Here is a 15822-nt window from a genome sequence, read left to right on the forward strand (position 1 = left end):
GTTTCTAGTGTCAAATTTCAGCTTTGAGCTCATTAATTAGGCAGCAAAATCATTATGTCTTCTTGAGAGACCAGGGATTATTGTTTGCCTTTGAGAAATCACAGAAAAATCTCATAAAATACAAAAAAAAAAAAGGAAAATAATTCTGTCATAAAACAAAATGTTTTTGATTTCCCTCATATCTGTATTTCATTTCTATGTACTAATTATAAAGCCCGGTATACTGGCGACAGAATGAATATGTTGTAGACAAGTGTTAAGGATATTTTGACTTTAATAGCACACATTGAGGGGACATGCACACGGCAGAGTAGATTATGCATATTTTCTGAGTTTCCACAAAGAAATCTGCATGTGTTATTCACAGATTTTTTTTTTTATGGGTTTTATCACGGATTTGCCCCAAATCTCACTCTTTGCATTGCAAAGGGTTAAAGCTGCAGAGAACATCCACACAAACAATTGACAAATGCTGCAGATTTCAGAATCTACACGGCAGGTCAATTTCTGCACATAAAAAAAACTTACTGTGTACATAAGATTTGGAAAATGTCATTAACTTTGCTGGTCCTGGTCAATAACGGGGAAAATGTCTGATTAGACAGTAAGTATTACTAATATAGGGCTGTGCAGTGGGTAGATATTGATAACCTATCATCAGGATAGGTCATCTATATCACATTGGTGGGGATCCGACACCACCGCCGATCAGCGGTGCCCACACAAGCGCTGCTTCCTCTTGAAGATTACACTGCGCGTCCTCTTACTCGTCTTCACTTGAATGGAACAAACACTTGCAATTCCACTCTGCCGCTGCAAGTGAGACAACACGCAGTGAGCACTTCCTCTTCTTCAAACAGCTGATTGGCGGGGGTGCCAGGACCCCACTAATCTTAGATAAATGACCTATCCTGATCTACTCACTGCACAACCCCTTTGAAGAGGTTTCCCATTAGAACAGCTCCTGTTTATATGTTTTATTGGGGCACGTGGATGTCACAAAATTTTGGCGCAAAGTAAAGGTCCTCTTAAATGGTCCAGGCCAATAGCGAGCACCCGTTTATGATATTCAAGTTAATCGGCGCTCATTTAAAGGGTCTTTTACACGGCCGATGTAAAATATATGGGGGGCCAAACAATTATTATTACAATTGTTTGTCCCCAATTCACTTTGTGTATTGTCAGCAGCACAACCTGTTTACATAGGGTGATGCGGTGCAAAGAAGGAGGGTTTTGCTTGTTTGTTGGGTGATAGGCATCAGCTTTTCATGGGTCAGTTATTGGGAACGACCATTCAAACCTTCATTCCTGATAATTGACCTAATAATCGGCCAGTGTTCTAAGGGGTCCTAAGCCAAACAATAGTTGATGTGAAGTAAGACATATATGTCTGCCATTCACCAAATTAATAATCCAGCATCAGACACTGTGTTAAATCTGGCACAGATTATGACTGTCTGGTCTACATTTAGGCCTCATGCACACAAACGTATTTTCTTTCCGTGTCCGTTCCGTTTTTTTTTTGGCGGACTGTATGCGGAACCATTCATTTCAATAGAACCGCGAAAATAACAGAAGTGACTCCGTGTGCATTCTGTTTCCATATGTCTGTTCCACAAAAGGATAGAACATGTCCTATTATTGTCTGCATAACGGACAAGGCTAGGACTGGTCTATTAGGGGCTAGCTGTTCCGTTCCCCAAAATACGGAATGCACACGGACTTCATCCGTATTTTTTGCAGATCCGTGTTTTGCGGACCGCAAAGTACATATGGTCATGTGCATGAGCCATTACATTATCTTTTAGATGGTATTAGTAAATCTGCAACAATAAGTACAGATTTGATATTCACATCTATGAAGCTACCAGTGTGGAACAGCTCAGTTTGTATTTTAAAATGCCTCCATGAATTGGGCTCAATCAAACCATGAGGGCAGGGATCGTTCCACTCTTCTTATCAGATATCCCAACTCCCAAATAAAAGACACTACATTCAGCTTCTCCCCAGGCTGATTACAGGAAACAAGATGCCAGATTATTGCAAGCATATACTAAAATGTAACACAGTTGGCATGATATGATATACTGTATGCACACTATATGGAGAAAACTATAGGGTTGTTTTTCAGGGGTTGTCCTAGACCTGTAGTTCCAGTGAAGGAAAATATTAATGCTTCAGCACAACAAGACACTTAGTACACTTGTATGCTTCCAACTTTGTGGGAACAGTTTACGGAAGGCCCCTCTGTTCCAGCATGACTATGCCCTAGTGAATAAAGCAAGGTCCATAAAGGCATGGTTGGGTGCAAAAGGAGGGCCACTACATATTTAAAGGGGTGTTCCCATCTGAGACAATGGGAGCATATCGCTAGGACACGTCCCCATTGTCTGATAGGTGCGGGTCCCACCCCTGAGACCCGCACCTACATCGAGAACAGAGCAGGGAAGGTGGTGGCTGGAGGACCCCGGAGGTCCAGTCACCACCGCGCTTGCGCAGCTACTGCTCCCATTCATTCCGGCCCAATGGAAATAAATAGAGGGCAGCTGCGCATGCACAGTGTGCAACTTTCTCGGTGTAGGTGCGGGTCCCAGAGGTGGCGATATGCCCCCATTTGTCTGAGATGGGAAAACCACTTTAATGCCTATGGATTTAGAATGGGATATCATAAAAGCTCCTGTAGGTGAAATGGGTTGGAGAATCTCAAAAACATGTGTTCAGATTATGGGGGACATTCATCAAGACAGGTGTTCCCATACGGAACTCCCACAGGAGTAAGATGCGCCTAATTTATTAAGAGGCAGGTGGCTCTTAGTAAATTAGTGGCATCTCTGACACACTGTGCCCAGAAACTGAAGCCTGCGCCAGCGAGGAATAACAACACAATCAGGTGAGTACCTGTCTGTACATCCATTAATCCGAAAGGTATCCCCCGATGTGGCGCTTTGCCCCCGTATCTGATAACGCTGTAACAGTATGCACTAGGTTGCACTAAAGAAAGCCAGGGGCCTTGTCTTGTCGGTGTGCTGTGTTTACTTTGTGCTATGTTAGTCTTGGCCGCGTTGAACCTCTTCAGCGTTTCCTGTGTGGGCTGGAATGCTCTGCAGCTTGTCACACCTGTCTGTGATCATGGAAGCAGTCAGCATTGCAGGAGCTGGCAGCCGCCCAGCTACGTGAAACCTGGCACTGCCCCTAGGGGACCATGCTTGACCCCAATACTGAGTAGACTGCGCTCTTTATGCGCAGGATCAAACATAATCCAGCATTTCCCCACAAACAGAGCTGCTTCCTCGTAACAGAGGGATACAAGTAATATAACTTTCATTATTTGTCATCTTCTTGCAGACATGTCGATCCGTTGTGCTTCTGATAATGGAATGTCTGCAGGGTTCTCCATGTATTTAGTAATACGATGAATTGATTTGATAAGTTAACAGCAGAATACTGTGACATACGTGAGGAAGCAGCAGCCGGTTCCAGTGTCTAATAACCCTACTTCCCTGAGAAGATCCTATTAGCAACACTTCTGTAGGCAATGCATGCTTAATAAACCATCAAGGAAGCACAGTGCAAGAAGATTGCAGTCTGACGAAATGGGCTGGAAGGAGCCAAACACATTAGATTAAGGCCTCATGCACACAAACTTATTTTGTGTCCGTGTCCGTTCCGTTTTTTTTTTTTGCGGATAGGATGCAGACCCATTCATTTCAATGGGTCCGCAAAAAATGCGGACAGCACACCGTGTGCTGTCCGCATCCGTATGTCCGTTCCGTAGCCCCGCAAAAAAAAATTGTGCTATTTTTTTCTAGTTTGCGGACAAGGATAGGCATTATTACAATGGATCCGCAAAAGAAAATGGATGCCATACGGACGTCATTCGTTTTTTTTTTTGCGGATCTGCAATTTGCAAACCGCAAAACACAAAAGGTCATGTGCATGAGGCCTAAGTCTAGGGCTACACTACGACATGTGTCGCGCGACACATAGGGCACAACTACACTGCGACATTGATGTCGCACCAATGTCACGCGACAATTTTTATAATGATAGTCTATGGTGTCGCACTGCGACATGCTGCGACTGCTAAAGTCACAAAAAAATCCATCTTGGATGGATTTTTTGCTACTGTCGTGTCGCAGTCGCAGCATGTCGCCCGACATTGGTGCGACAAAATGTCATTGTGTAGCCCTAGACTAATATTGACCGACATCAAGAGATGATCCCCAACTATACATTAGATTGGTTGCAAATCCCCCACCATTAATATAATATGTATGGAAGGGGCTATCAGAGTTTTTTTTTTTTTTTTTTAGCACTAGGCAGGGAAGCTAAAAAATAAACTAAAACCTATATACATCATTCTGAATCTCCGCCGTTCTAGCGCAGCTGCTCTGATTCTTCCCACCTGGCTCATATATCGCACGTAAACCACTGAGGCCGGTGACTGACTGCAGCTTTCACATATGGTACATGGGCTCTCCATCACTGCAGTCACAAACATGACAGCATGGCTACAATCAGGGGAATTGTAAGAGAACAGTCCTATCCTTGTCCGTAACGCGGACAATAATAGGACATGTTCTATTTTTTTATGCGGAACGGAAATACGGACATACGGAAACGGAATGGACACGGAGTAACTTCTGTTACAAAAAATGGATCTGCAAAAAATACGGATGGCGTCCGTGTTCATTTTGTATTTTGCGGAACGGAACAGCTGGCCCCTAATAGAACAGTACCTCGCATTCTATATATAGCTGTACTTCATACAACCACCATACTGCTATATACCATTTACCAGCTACCATCTCTAATATTGTCCAGTACATAGAGCAAAATGACATTTTGGTCTATATTTTCCTTACACCCCCACACAGGATTCCTCCCATGCTCTCTCTTTCCACCACTTTTCCTCTGTATATTGGCCTTTATCCTCACTATGTATATAATCAATTGTGTGTGTGTGTGTATATATATATATATATATATATATATATATATATATATATTGAATACTTCATTTATCACAAAGGGTTCAGATACCTCATTATAGATGTGCTATTATTTTTCTGTAGAAATTCCAAGTCCCTATGGTCTGAAACATCCGGCTCATATATGGATAGTGGTTACGCAGCATTTAATTTCCTATAAACTGGATCATGAACCTCTTATTGTGAAAAGCACTAAAAAAAAATTATGTTTAAATTGAAAATATTCTGTGTGCCGCATATTTATACTATCATCAGGAAATGGCCTACTGTTTAAATCAAGTTTTTATGTTAAAGGGATTCTGTCATCAGAATTTAGGGCTATAACCTAAACATATGGCGAGGTCCCTACTAATACACAGAATCCTAAAGTGACCTTATCAAATGCGCCTGTGGCTCTATAATCATATAAAACAGGTTTATATAACCTGTCACTCACGTCAAAATGTGTCCAAGGGGACGTCTCACGATGCAGGGTGCCCGGCTGCAGCCATCTCCTTTCGGTGCCCAGCGCCGCCTTCTGAATTGAAATCTCCGCCCTCCCTTCGATTAGAGCCGCCTACCTCACTTCATCGTCCACTCCTGGCAGCGGCCTCGTTATGCGAAGTGCGCATGCGCCGGCTGGCACACTTCGCTAGAACCTGCCTTGGCCGCCCGATTACAGCCTGTAATCTGGTCATCAGCAAATGAATGTAAGGCTTTTCATTATCAAATCTAATCAGTGGTATAATTGAATTGTGCGTGTCCAATCCAAAAACAGCTATATGTAAGCGCCCCTATTGGTGCCTAAAAATACAGTGTTCTCAGGATACAATATCTCCAACATACAACGGTACTGAAATCACATTCACCATACAATGCCACAGACCAGTGTACCATTGTACATTCGATAAATCTTCACAGGATTACTGACACATCACTGTTTTGCTTACCTTTAGATTTCATTTGCATCAGTGTTGGTATTTTTTTTCCTTCAGATGGTCTTCTGGTGGGTGATTGAAGCAAAAGTGCATTTTTCTTTATCGTGTTTGGGTAGAGAACCTTTTGCCGCCTATATTAATATATGAATTCTTTACAGTGGTCCAATAAACACTTGCCAACTGCCCATTGTCTATATAAGTCTGGGCGTTGGGCACTCATCTCTATAAAGACGTTTTTGCACATGCTTTCAGCCGCGCGCTGATCGTGATGCTGCAAGAGCGGGAAGCCCTGCCTGCAGATATAGGTGACACATTCCCTTTAACACATTGAAGCTGCTGTGAGGTCTGTAAGTGTCATACGTCGGGATCAAAAAGGGCGTTCGTCCACCATATATTTTATGCATATAAAACAATGGGGAATTCAGATTTTAGATTTTTTTTGTATTATAAGAGTTTTGTTACTCACATCATATTGTTCTGACATATATCACAAAATATCCAGTGGGGTAAATCCCACATAGGGGAGTATGCTCAATTGAAGAAACAGCAAATTAAAGGGAAAGATGGGAATTAACAATTTCTATACACACTATCTGGACTCTTTCACACACACTTTTTTCTGTATTTTAAAACACGTTAAAAAAAAACTCAACCCCAAACCTTTGAAGCGTTCTTGGATTGCTTTTTATATGTACCTTACTCTTTTCGTAGCGTTTTTATTCTATAAAATTTTGTATATGCGGTCTAGAGAAGGCTACGTGAAAATGATTGAAAAAAAACACACACTTAGAGTAAAAACTCTCAAACCAAAACATTGCATGTGTAGATGTTACACTATTTTACTGTAGACTAAAGCCTCATACACACAATCATTCACTTCAACGAGGCCACAAAAGATCGGTTGCTTCGTTCCGTGGCCCCCACAAAAAAATAAAATAGAACATGTCCTATTCTTGTCTGTTTTGCGGACAAGAATAGGCATGTCTATAACAGGCGGCCTGTTCCGCGTCTTGCGATCTGCAAACCACAGCGCAGTCGTCTGCACGTAGCCTAAGGCTAGTTTCACACTGCCTTTAGTAGTTTTGGCAGGTAGTTCCAGCAGAGGACAACCTGCCAGAGCTCTCTGGCATTGCCAGATGTTACTGAAATAGCCGCCAGCCCCATTGACTATAATGGGGTCTGGTGGAAATCTGGCCTACAAAAACAGCTGCATGCATAGTCACGGCCCCTGTAGTCAATAGGGCCAGTAGCCATTCCACTAACATTTTGCAATGCCGGACCCAGAGATTGTTCCATCCAGAGGCTGTTCTCTGCCAGAACTACTAACGGCAGTGTGAAAGAGGCCTAAAGCATTCTGGCTTCATAGAGAGACACAGGGATTCATATGAAACACTGGACAATGATGGAATTATTCCCACACGTTGTATTACAGCATCATGGGGAGACTATGCTGCTAATATGGACACACCATACAAAAGTAAACTCCATCACGTTATAGTGCACCATCTAAAAGACTGATATAGACATCTTTTATGTCTCTCTTCAACCGAGCCCAGAATGCAGTGGGTCAATTTTGATTAAGAAAAAAGGAGTCTCTGAATATTCAGGAATATTTCATCCTGGCAAGATTAGATAAATGACAACAACAATATGAAGAAGACAAGTAAAGTGGATCAAGATGCAGTAAATTAACCTTTAGAAGCCTTCAACAATCAACCTGCTGAAGAGTGTAGTGATTTATATTATGCTAATAAGACGTCTATATTTCTTGGAGTAGTCACTTGAAACTACTTCCTGCAGCAGTTCATCGATTACACACATAGGAATAAGATGTTTACAGCGGCAAAATGTGGAGGAACATCACACTGGTGTCTGTATTTGCAATGAAATGGAAGACGAGACTTTCCAGACTACCCGGTGATTGGACTTATGCTAATATCAAAGCTGTTTATCTGTGATTTACTTACACCGTTCTAATTTGCTGCACTATTAGCGAGTCATTAAAGGGGCTGTCCCAACATTAAATGATATTTTAAGATAATTCACCATCAGCAATGATGATTTCTGGAAACTAACATGAATGTGAAATTTAGATATTTATGTATATACAGTGTGCGTATGTGTGTGTGTATATATATATATATATATATATATATATATATATAAAAATGCTAAATAGCAGCACCAGATATAAAGAAGCAGAAAAATGAGAGAGTTGCAAACCCAATGAACTAGACCAAAAAAGTAAGGCAGCACATTCAGAAAGTGAAATAATATGGACGCAATGTTTCGGCTCAACAAAGCCTTTCTCAAGCAAAGTAGGTATAACAAAGCCATCTTTATAGATGTAAAGTGCATGTGCAATTCATCATTAATCAAACACCATGATTACATCATTAAAAAAAATAAGGTGCAAGAAATAGTGCCAAAATACAATAAAATCACAATCAATTCATAAACTGTCACAAGAAATGACATAGTATAAAAAGGACATCATATTCAAAAGTGTATACACATCATCACAAAAATATATTATATATTAAATGTCAATCACCAATAAAGAATGTCACCTGTGGAAAGTAAGGTGCGCATCCTGCTGTGGTCGCACATCCTCAGTTCCACTGCGGTGGCAGTTACAGGGAGAGAGCTGTGGCTGTAGCAGAAAGGGCACATCTCTTGAGAAAAGACACACCCCTGAGCTGTGATAGGAAGAGAGCTGCAGAAGAAAGGACACCTCCAATGAGAAAAGACACACCCCTGAGCTGTGATAGGAAGAGAGCTGCAGAAGAAAGGACACATCCCATGAGAAAAGACACACCCCTGAGCTGTGATAGGAAGAGAGCTGCAGAAGAAAGGACACATCCCATGAGAAAAGACACACCCCTGAGCTGTGATAGGAAGAGAGCTGCAGAAGAAAGGACACATCCCATGAGAAAAGACACACCCCTGAGCTGTGATAGGAAGAGAGCTGCAAAAGAAAGGACACATCCCATGAGAAAAGACCCACACCCTGAGCTGTGATAGGGAGAGAAGTGCAGCAGAAAGAACACTCCTCCTGAACTGTGATAGGGAGAGAGCTACTGCAGAAAGGATACCCCCTGAGCTGTGATAGTGAGAGAGAGATGCAGCAGAAAGGACACACACCTTGATAAAAGTACACTTCCCCTGAGCTGCCAACCTGAAGAAAATCTAACAGAGCAACTGGATCAATGATTAGTAACATAGTACATAAGGCCGAAAAAAGACATTTGTCATTCCAGTTCGGCCTGTTATCCTGCAAGTTGATCCAGAGGAAGGCAAAAAAAAACTGTGAGGTAGAAGCCAATTTTCCCCACTTTAGGGGGATTGGGGAGATCTCTGGATCCATGTGAGGTACAGGGCTGGTTCTAGCTTTGTTACAAAGAGATTGTAATGTACTATATGATTTTTTTACATTCAAGGGGTTGTCCAGGATGGGGTATCAATATCCTATTGAAGAGCGTCTGACAGCCCACAGCACCACCAATCAGCTGTTTCAGATTAGCTCCGACGCTGAAACTAGACAGCTCCATCCCTTATGAAGTGGACGTAGCTTGTAACTGCAGCACTGCTCCCATTCACTCCCACTGACCAGATATTGATGTCTTACCTGCATCCAGCGCTCCAGAAACACTGCTACCCACTACTCAGATAACATGACCACTGATGAAGGTCCACCGTGACCGAAAAGTCTGGTCAGAAATACTTTGTTGTTGACTTATATATATACCACGGGCAAATGGATGATGCAGAGATTATGAAATAAACCTCACTTGAATTGCAAAACTTTCAACCTGAGTGCCTCAATACTTTATTACTTACCTGGAGGCTAGATCATCAATATTAAAATTCTGTAATAACCTCTTAACCATGGGATAATCTCTTTAAAGTAATATTGCTAAATGAACAGTGAACCGATATATCACTACATCATTTTAACAAAAACACCAATTTTTTCTCCCAAAATGTCTTTAGAATCTAACCAGTATTCTGCTTAAAAAACAGTGACCATGTTAGTGTGGAGGGCACATGCCACACCACTACTACCGTGTGTACTAGGATTTAGTCCTCATGCTTCCGTTATCTAGCATTACCCTTGGACATGTGACTGCAGTAAGGTAACAGTACTAGCAGCCATTTATTTATTTATTGTATGCACTTATATAGCACTACTATATTCTGCAGCACTTTACAGACTTTTTTATTTGCATCGGGCTGTCCCCAATGGGGCTCACAATCTAAATTCTAGACATCTTCTCAATTCTGGTTGGGAACAGGGAGATATCTGCAACTGTATTTCCATACTCTTGCTGCAGGCAAGAAGAAAATTGAGGAACACCAAGCAAGACTAGGGTTGGGCAATATCAAAAATATTCCCACGATTACGATATTAAGAAATTTATCGCGATAATGATATATATTGCGATAAATGCCCATTTAGAAAAATAAAACACTCAAAACATGTACTCGTGTTTCCTTGTTGCCCCCCATACATTATAATGTCTCCTTTATGCCCCCATGCAGTAATATCTCTTAGTTTCCCACCAAGAGAGGGTCCCTCCCCACTGTGACCAAGGGGTCACTGTTCCCCCCCCCCCCCCCATTTTGATGCTCTATTCATTTTCTATGGGAGTGCTGAAGATAGCGGCGATCAGCCATCTTCACCGCTCCCATAGAAAATGGGACATCCTAGCAGAAAACTCTGATAAGTGGGTTGTTCAGAGTGTGCCCATCATAGGTGCAGATTGTCAGGAAGGGCACCTTGGCATCATAAAGATGCCTTTTTCAGTCAAATAAAACATTTGGGGGTCATTTACTAAAGACTGGTGCTTCCTATATGGGTCTTAGTCCCTACACACTACAGCCATATTACCGCAGCCCCCAGAGCGCAGTGCAGTGACTGTTCTCAGCCCAGGCCTCTCTGTGCAGCAACCCCCAGAGTGCAGCGACTGTTCTTAGCCCCGGCCTCTCTGTGCAGCAGCCCCCAGAGTGCAGCTACTGTTCTAAGCCCCGGCCTCTCTGTGCAGCAACCCCCAGAGTGCAGCGACTGTTCTTAGCCCCGGCCTCTCTGTGCAGAAGCCCCCAGAGTGCATCTACTGTTCTTAGTCCCGGCCTCTCTGTGCAGCAGCTCCCAGAGTGCAGCGACTGTTCTCAGCCCCGGCCTCTCTGTGCAGTAGCCCCCAGAGTGCAGAGACTGTTCTTAGCCCCGGCCTCTCTGTGCAGCAGCCCCCAGAGTGCAGAGACTGTTCTCAGCATCGGCCTCTCTGTGCAGCAGCCCCCAGAGTGCAGCGACTGTTATCCAGCGCCGGTCTCCTGGCTCTGGGGGTTTACAGCCACTAGATGCCATTTCTTTGTGACCTAAAGGACTTATACCCCGTGACTAGGGTTGTCACAATACCAGAATTTTGATTCAATTTCGGTCCTATAAAAAAGTTATGCAATACTCGATATCACGCAAAAGAAAAATTAAACGCCCAAAAAAGTGTGCATTACGCAATTTATGGAATGTGCGGCCCATAATAGAACAGTCCTATCCTTATTATCCATATGTTTACCTTATTTAATAACTATTAGACCCCTTATGGGGCTAGAACTGGGATATTTTCTTCCCTAGTCCTATTCACCCTAATAGAGCTCTATTGCGGTGAATAAGATCTCACATTGTCCCTGCTGCCCTGTGCATAGTACACACAGCAGCAGGGATATTACCATGGCAGCCATGGATGGCTTCAGTAGCATCCTGGCTGCCATGGTAACTGATCAGAGCCCCGAGATTTCACTGCTGGGGCCTCGATCAGAAGCTACCACTGCACCACCAATGAAGAGGGGAGGGGACCCTGTAGCCACTGCCACCAATTATTATAATACTGGAGGGGTTGGGTGCACTGCGCCACCAATGATTATAATACTGGAGGGGTTGGGTGCACTGCGCCACCAATGATTATAATACTGGAGGGGTTGGGTGCACTGCGCCACCAATGATTATAATACTGGAGAGGTTGGATGCACTGCGCCACCAATGATTTATAATTTATAATACAGGGGTATGGGGGGGGGGCACTATGCCACCAATTAATGTAATTAACATCATAATGCAAGTATAAATTGCCATTGAGGCCGTGTGCCGGCTATGTGATGTGGCCAGCACCCGGCCTAAATGACAGGGATCCCGCCAAACCGCACCAATTAACCCCTCAGGTGCCGCACTTGAGGGGTTAATTCCCTCAGTTCGCGGGATCGCCGATTCCTGTCATTGAGACTGGGTGCTGGGTATGTGATATGGTCGGCACCCGTGGTGTATATTTGTATTAAGGGTAATACTGGTGGCGCAGCGGCAGCCAGATCACAGTGGGGATGGACCCTCTCCTTCTCTGACTGTGCCGACTGTAATGTGCGCCGGACGTTTTAGGCCTATTGCACACGACCGTATGGCTTTTTCAGTGTTTTGCGATCCGTTTTTCACGGATCCGTTGTTCCGTTTTTTGTTTCCGTTGTGTTTCCGTTTCTGTTCCGTTTTTCCGTTCCGTTTTTCCGTATGGCATATACAGTATACAGTAGTTACATAGATAAAATTGGGCTGGGCATAATATTTTCAATAGATGGTTCAGCAAAAAACGGAACGGAAACGGAAGACATACGGATGCATTTCCGTATGCGTTCCGTTTTTTTGCGGACCCATTGACTTGAATGGAGCAACGGACTGTGATTTGCGGGCAATAATAGGACATGTTCTATGTTAAAACGGAACGGAAAAACGGAAATACGGAAACGGAATGCATACGGAGTACATTCCGTTTTTTTTGCGGACCCATTGAAATGAATGGTTCCGTATACGGACCGTATACGGAACGCAAAAAACGGCCAGTAAACGGGAAAAAAAAACGTCCGTGTGCAATAGGCCTTAGGCCTATTGCACACGGACGTTTTTTTTTCCCGTTTACTGGCCGTTTTTTGCGTTCCGTATACGGTCCGTATACGGAACCATTCATTTCAATGGGTCCGCAAAAAAAACGGAATGTACTCCGTATGCATTCCGTTTCCGTATTTCCGTTTTTCCGTTCCGTTTTAACATAGAACATGTCCTATTATTGCCCGCAAATCACAGTCCGTTGCTCCATTCAAGTCAATGGGTCCGCAAAAAAACGGAACGCATACGGAAATGCATCCGTATGTCTTCCGTTTCCGTTCCGTTTTTTGCTGAACCATCTATTGAAAATATTATGCCCAGCCCAATTTTATCTATGTAACTACTGTATACTGTATATGCCATACGGAAAAACGGAACGGAAAAACGGAACAGAAACGGAAACACAACGGAAACAAAAAACGGAACAACGGATCCGTGAAAAACGGATCGCAAAACACTGAAAAAGCCATACGGTCGTGTGCAATAGGCCTTAGAGGCATTGATCACTGTGACGTGCGACTGCCCCTATGACGTCACTAAAATACAGCAGTAATTAAGAAACGGCGATATCGCCGTTTCTTAATACCACGGTATATCGTTAATACCGGTTTATTGCCCAACCCTAAGCAAGACTGACTTTTCCTTTAATGTAGTACGCCAACAATTTTAACCTAAAAATGTGATGAGGTAAAAGGACCGGACACCTGTGATATAAATGCCGGATATATTCCACTTATTACCAGCTATCAAACTAGTTACAGTGAAAGGGATGAAACATTATTGTAGAAAGAAGCTTGCATATAATGTCAGAAGTTTGAGTAAGACCAAAAACTCAGGAAGTGGAAACGTAATTTCTGTTTGTCAGGCCATGAAATCACTTTATGAATATTTTTAAATGGAAGAGAAAACTATCAGTGTACATAAAGACGTGGCTGGGGAGGAAGACGTTCTCTGTCCCATTAATGAAAGCAGACTTAAATAAATCTTTATTTTTAAGGAGGATCTGTCACCACTCCTGATATATCTTTTTTCAGAAATACTTGTATTATTTATAAAATAGCAATTCTGGAAGATCTATTCTTAAAACTCCACTTTGTGTTTTTCCTCTGAGATTCCTCCTAAAAAATGTCATGGATAAATTGACACCTCAGTGTTGCCATTTTACTTGTCAAAGGCGAGTGACCCTCCACAGTCTGGCACTGTCTGTAATGACTGTGCAAGGACAGATCTCCAACTAACAGCACCCAGTTGTCAATTTTTTCATACATTTGTAGGTAGAATAACGGAGTAATGGCTGAATGTAAAGTTCTAAGAAAAGATGCTCTAGAGTAATTATTTCACGGAGAATACAAGTACTTACTAAAGCAGACATGTCAGGAGAGGTGACAGTTTCTCTTTAAGGTGAAGTAAACATTTTTTTCTTTTTTTTTTTTTCTTTAGCCTGCTCCAACCATAATCTGTAGAAACAGATGCCCCTTTATTTGGATATAAAAATAATTTTTGTGGCGCCCGCAGCCCTCATTTTTCAATTCCATTGAAAAAAGGTATTTAGGTATACTAAAACGAGAAACTAATTCCCAATATGACTCATAGAAGTCTCTGTTCATACTTTCTATTCAGTTTCTTTGTCTGGATTCAGTTGGTTTTCGAAGGCCAGAATAGAGCAGCATGCTGTAATACTGTGCAGTATTCTAACCCATTATAAGTTAAAGGGAATCGGTCACCACCATTCTGGACTGTTATCAACAGGCCACCAAATTTTTTTACTTTCCTACGGCCTCCAGTTCCACTGCTGTCAGTGCTCAAAACTGCACTAAGTAGCTAAGGCTACTTTCACATCTACGTTTTTGCTGGATCCATCAGGGGATCAGCAAAAATGCATCCATTTAATAATACATCCGTTCAGAACAGATCCCATTGTATTATCACTAAAATGAACAAGATGGATCCGGCACTAAAACCATTGTAAGTCAATGGAACCCAGATCTGTTTTTCCATGTCCGAAAAAACTTATCCGTCACCATTGACTTACATGGTGTTTCATCGCAGATCCTTCTTGCTTAGTATCCCATGCCGTACACAAAAAACTTGTAGCCGTTTTAGTGTGTGTCGTGGGAATGCAATGAAATGGAGCGGAATGCATTCTGATGCACTCCGTTCAAGTTCGTTCAGTTTTGTCCCCATTCAGGGGTGTACCACCAATGAGGCCAGGTGAGGCGATCACCTCAGGCAGCACCAGGTAGGGGCAAGAGATGAGCAGCCGAAGGGCAATGGGCAATGAGCGCTTTAATTGTGGTAAAGGGGTTAGGTTAAGAAATTGTCAGGGCCATTATCTGTTAGGTGGAATTGGAAAAAAGAAGGAATGCCAATTAGGGTTGCACCGGGTATCAAAGTATCGATACCCAATCAATACTTTTAGACCCGGATCGATACGATACTGGGTCTTACTATTTAACGATACTAGGATGCGCTGCTGTGCAGCCTAGTATCTGTTAGAGAACATGGCACGCGCCGCTCTCAGCACATGCCATGTTCTCCTTAGCAGCAGAGTGGAGAAGGAGGGAGTCTCTCCCTCCCCACTGTGCCGCTGCCACCAATGGGGAGAGAGCACTGCAGAGGAGGGAAGGGACTGTGGCCACTGCGCCACCAATAAATGTAATTAACAGATTATTTCAAGTGTAGGCAGCAGGTGCCGGCGGCAGTATCACATATAGAACTATTATGGGCCGGACGTTCCATAAATGCACTCTGCTTTTTTTGTGTTTTATTTCTTTCATGTGGTATCGAATGGTATCCAGTATCGTAATCCTTTTTAATGGAATCAAAATCTAATAAAAATTTTGATATCGTGACAACCCTAATGCCAATAAAATGCCAAAAGTGGGTATGTTAAAGGGGATGTCTCACTTCAACAAAGGGCATTAATTATGTAGAGAAAGTTAATACAAGGCACTTACTAATGTATTGTTATTATCCATTTTGCCTCCTT

General features: G+C 42.7%; 1 protein-coding gene across 3 annotated transcripts in view; it reads left to right on the forward strand.

The window, feature by feature from the left end:
• RNF38 (ring finger protein 38) overlaps positions 1-15822 on the forward strand; it is a 374424-nt gene that overhangs the window by 148945 nt on the left and 209657 nt on the right. The gene's annotated exons all lie outside the window — the stretch shown is intronic.

Source organism: Bufo bufo, chromosome 2, assembly GCF_905171765.1.
Source record: "Bufo bufo chromosome 2, aBufBuf1.1, whole genome shotgun sequence".
In the NCBI taxonomy this organism is placed as follows: domain Eukaryota; kingdom Metazoa; phylum Chordata; class Amphibia; order Anura; family Bufonidae; genus Bufo; species Bufo bufo.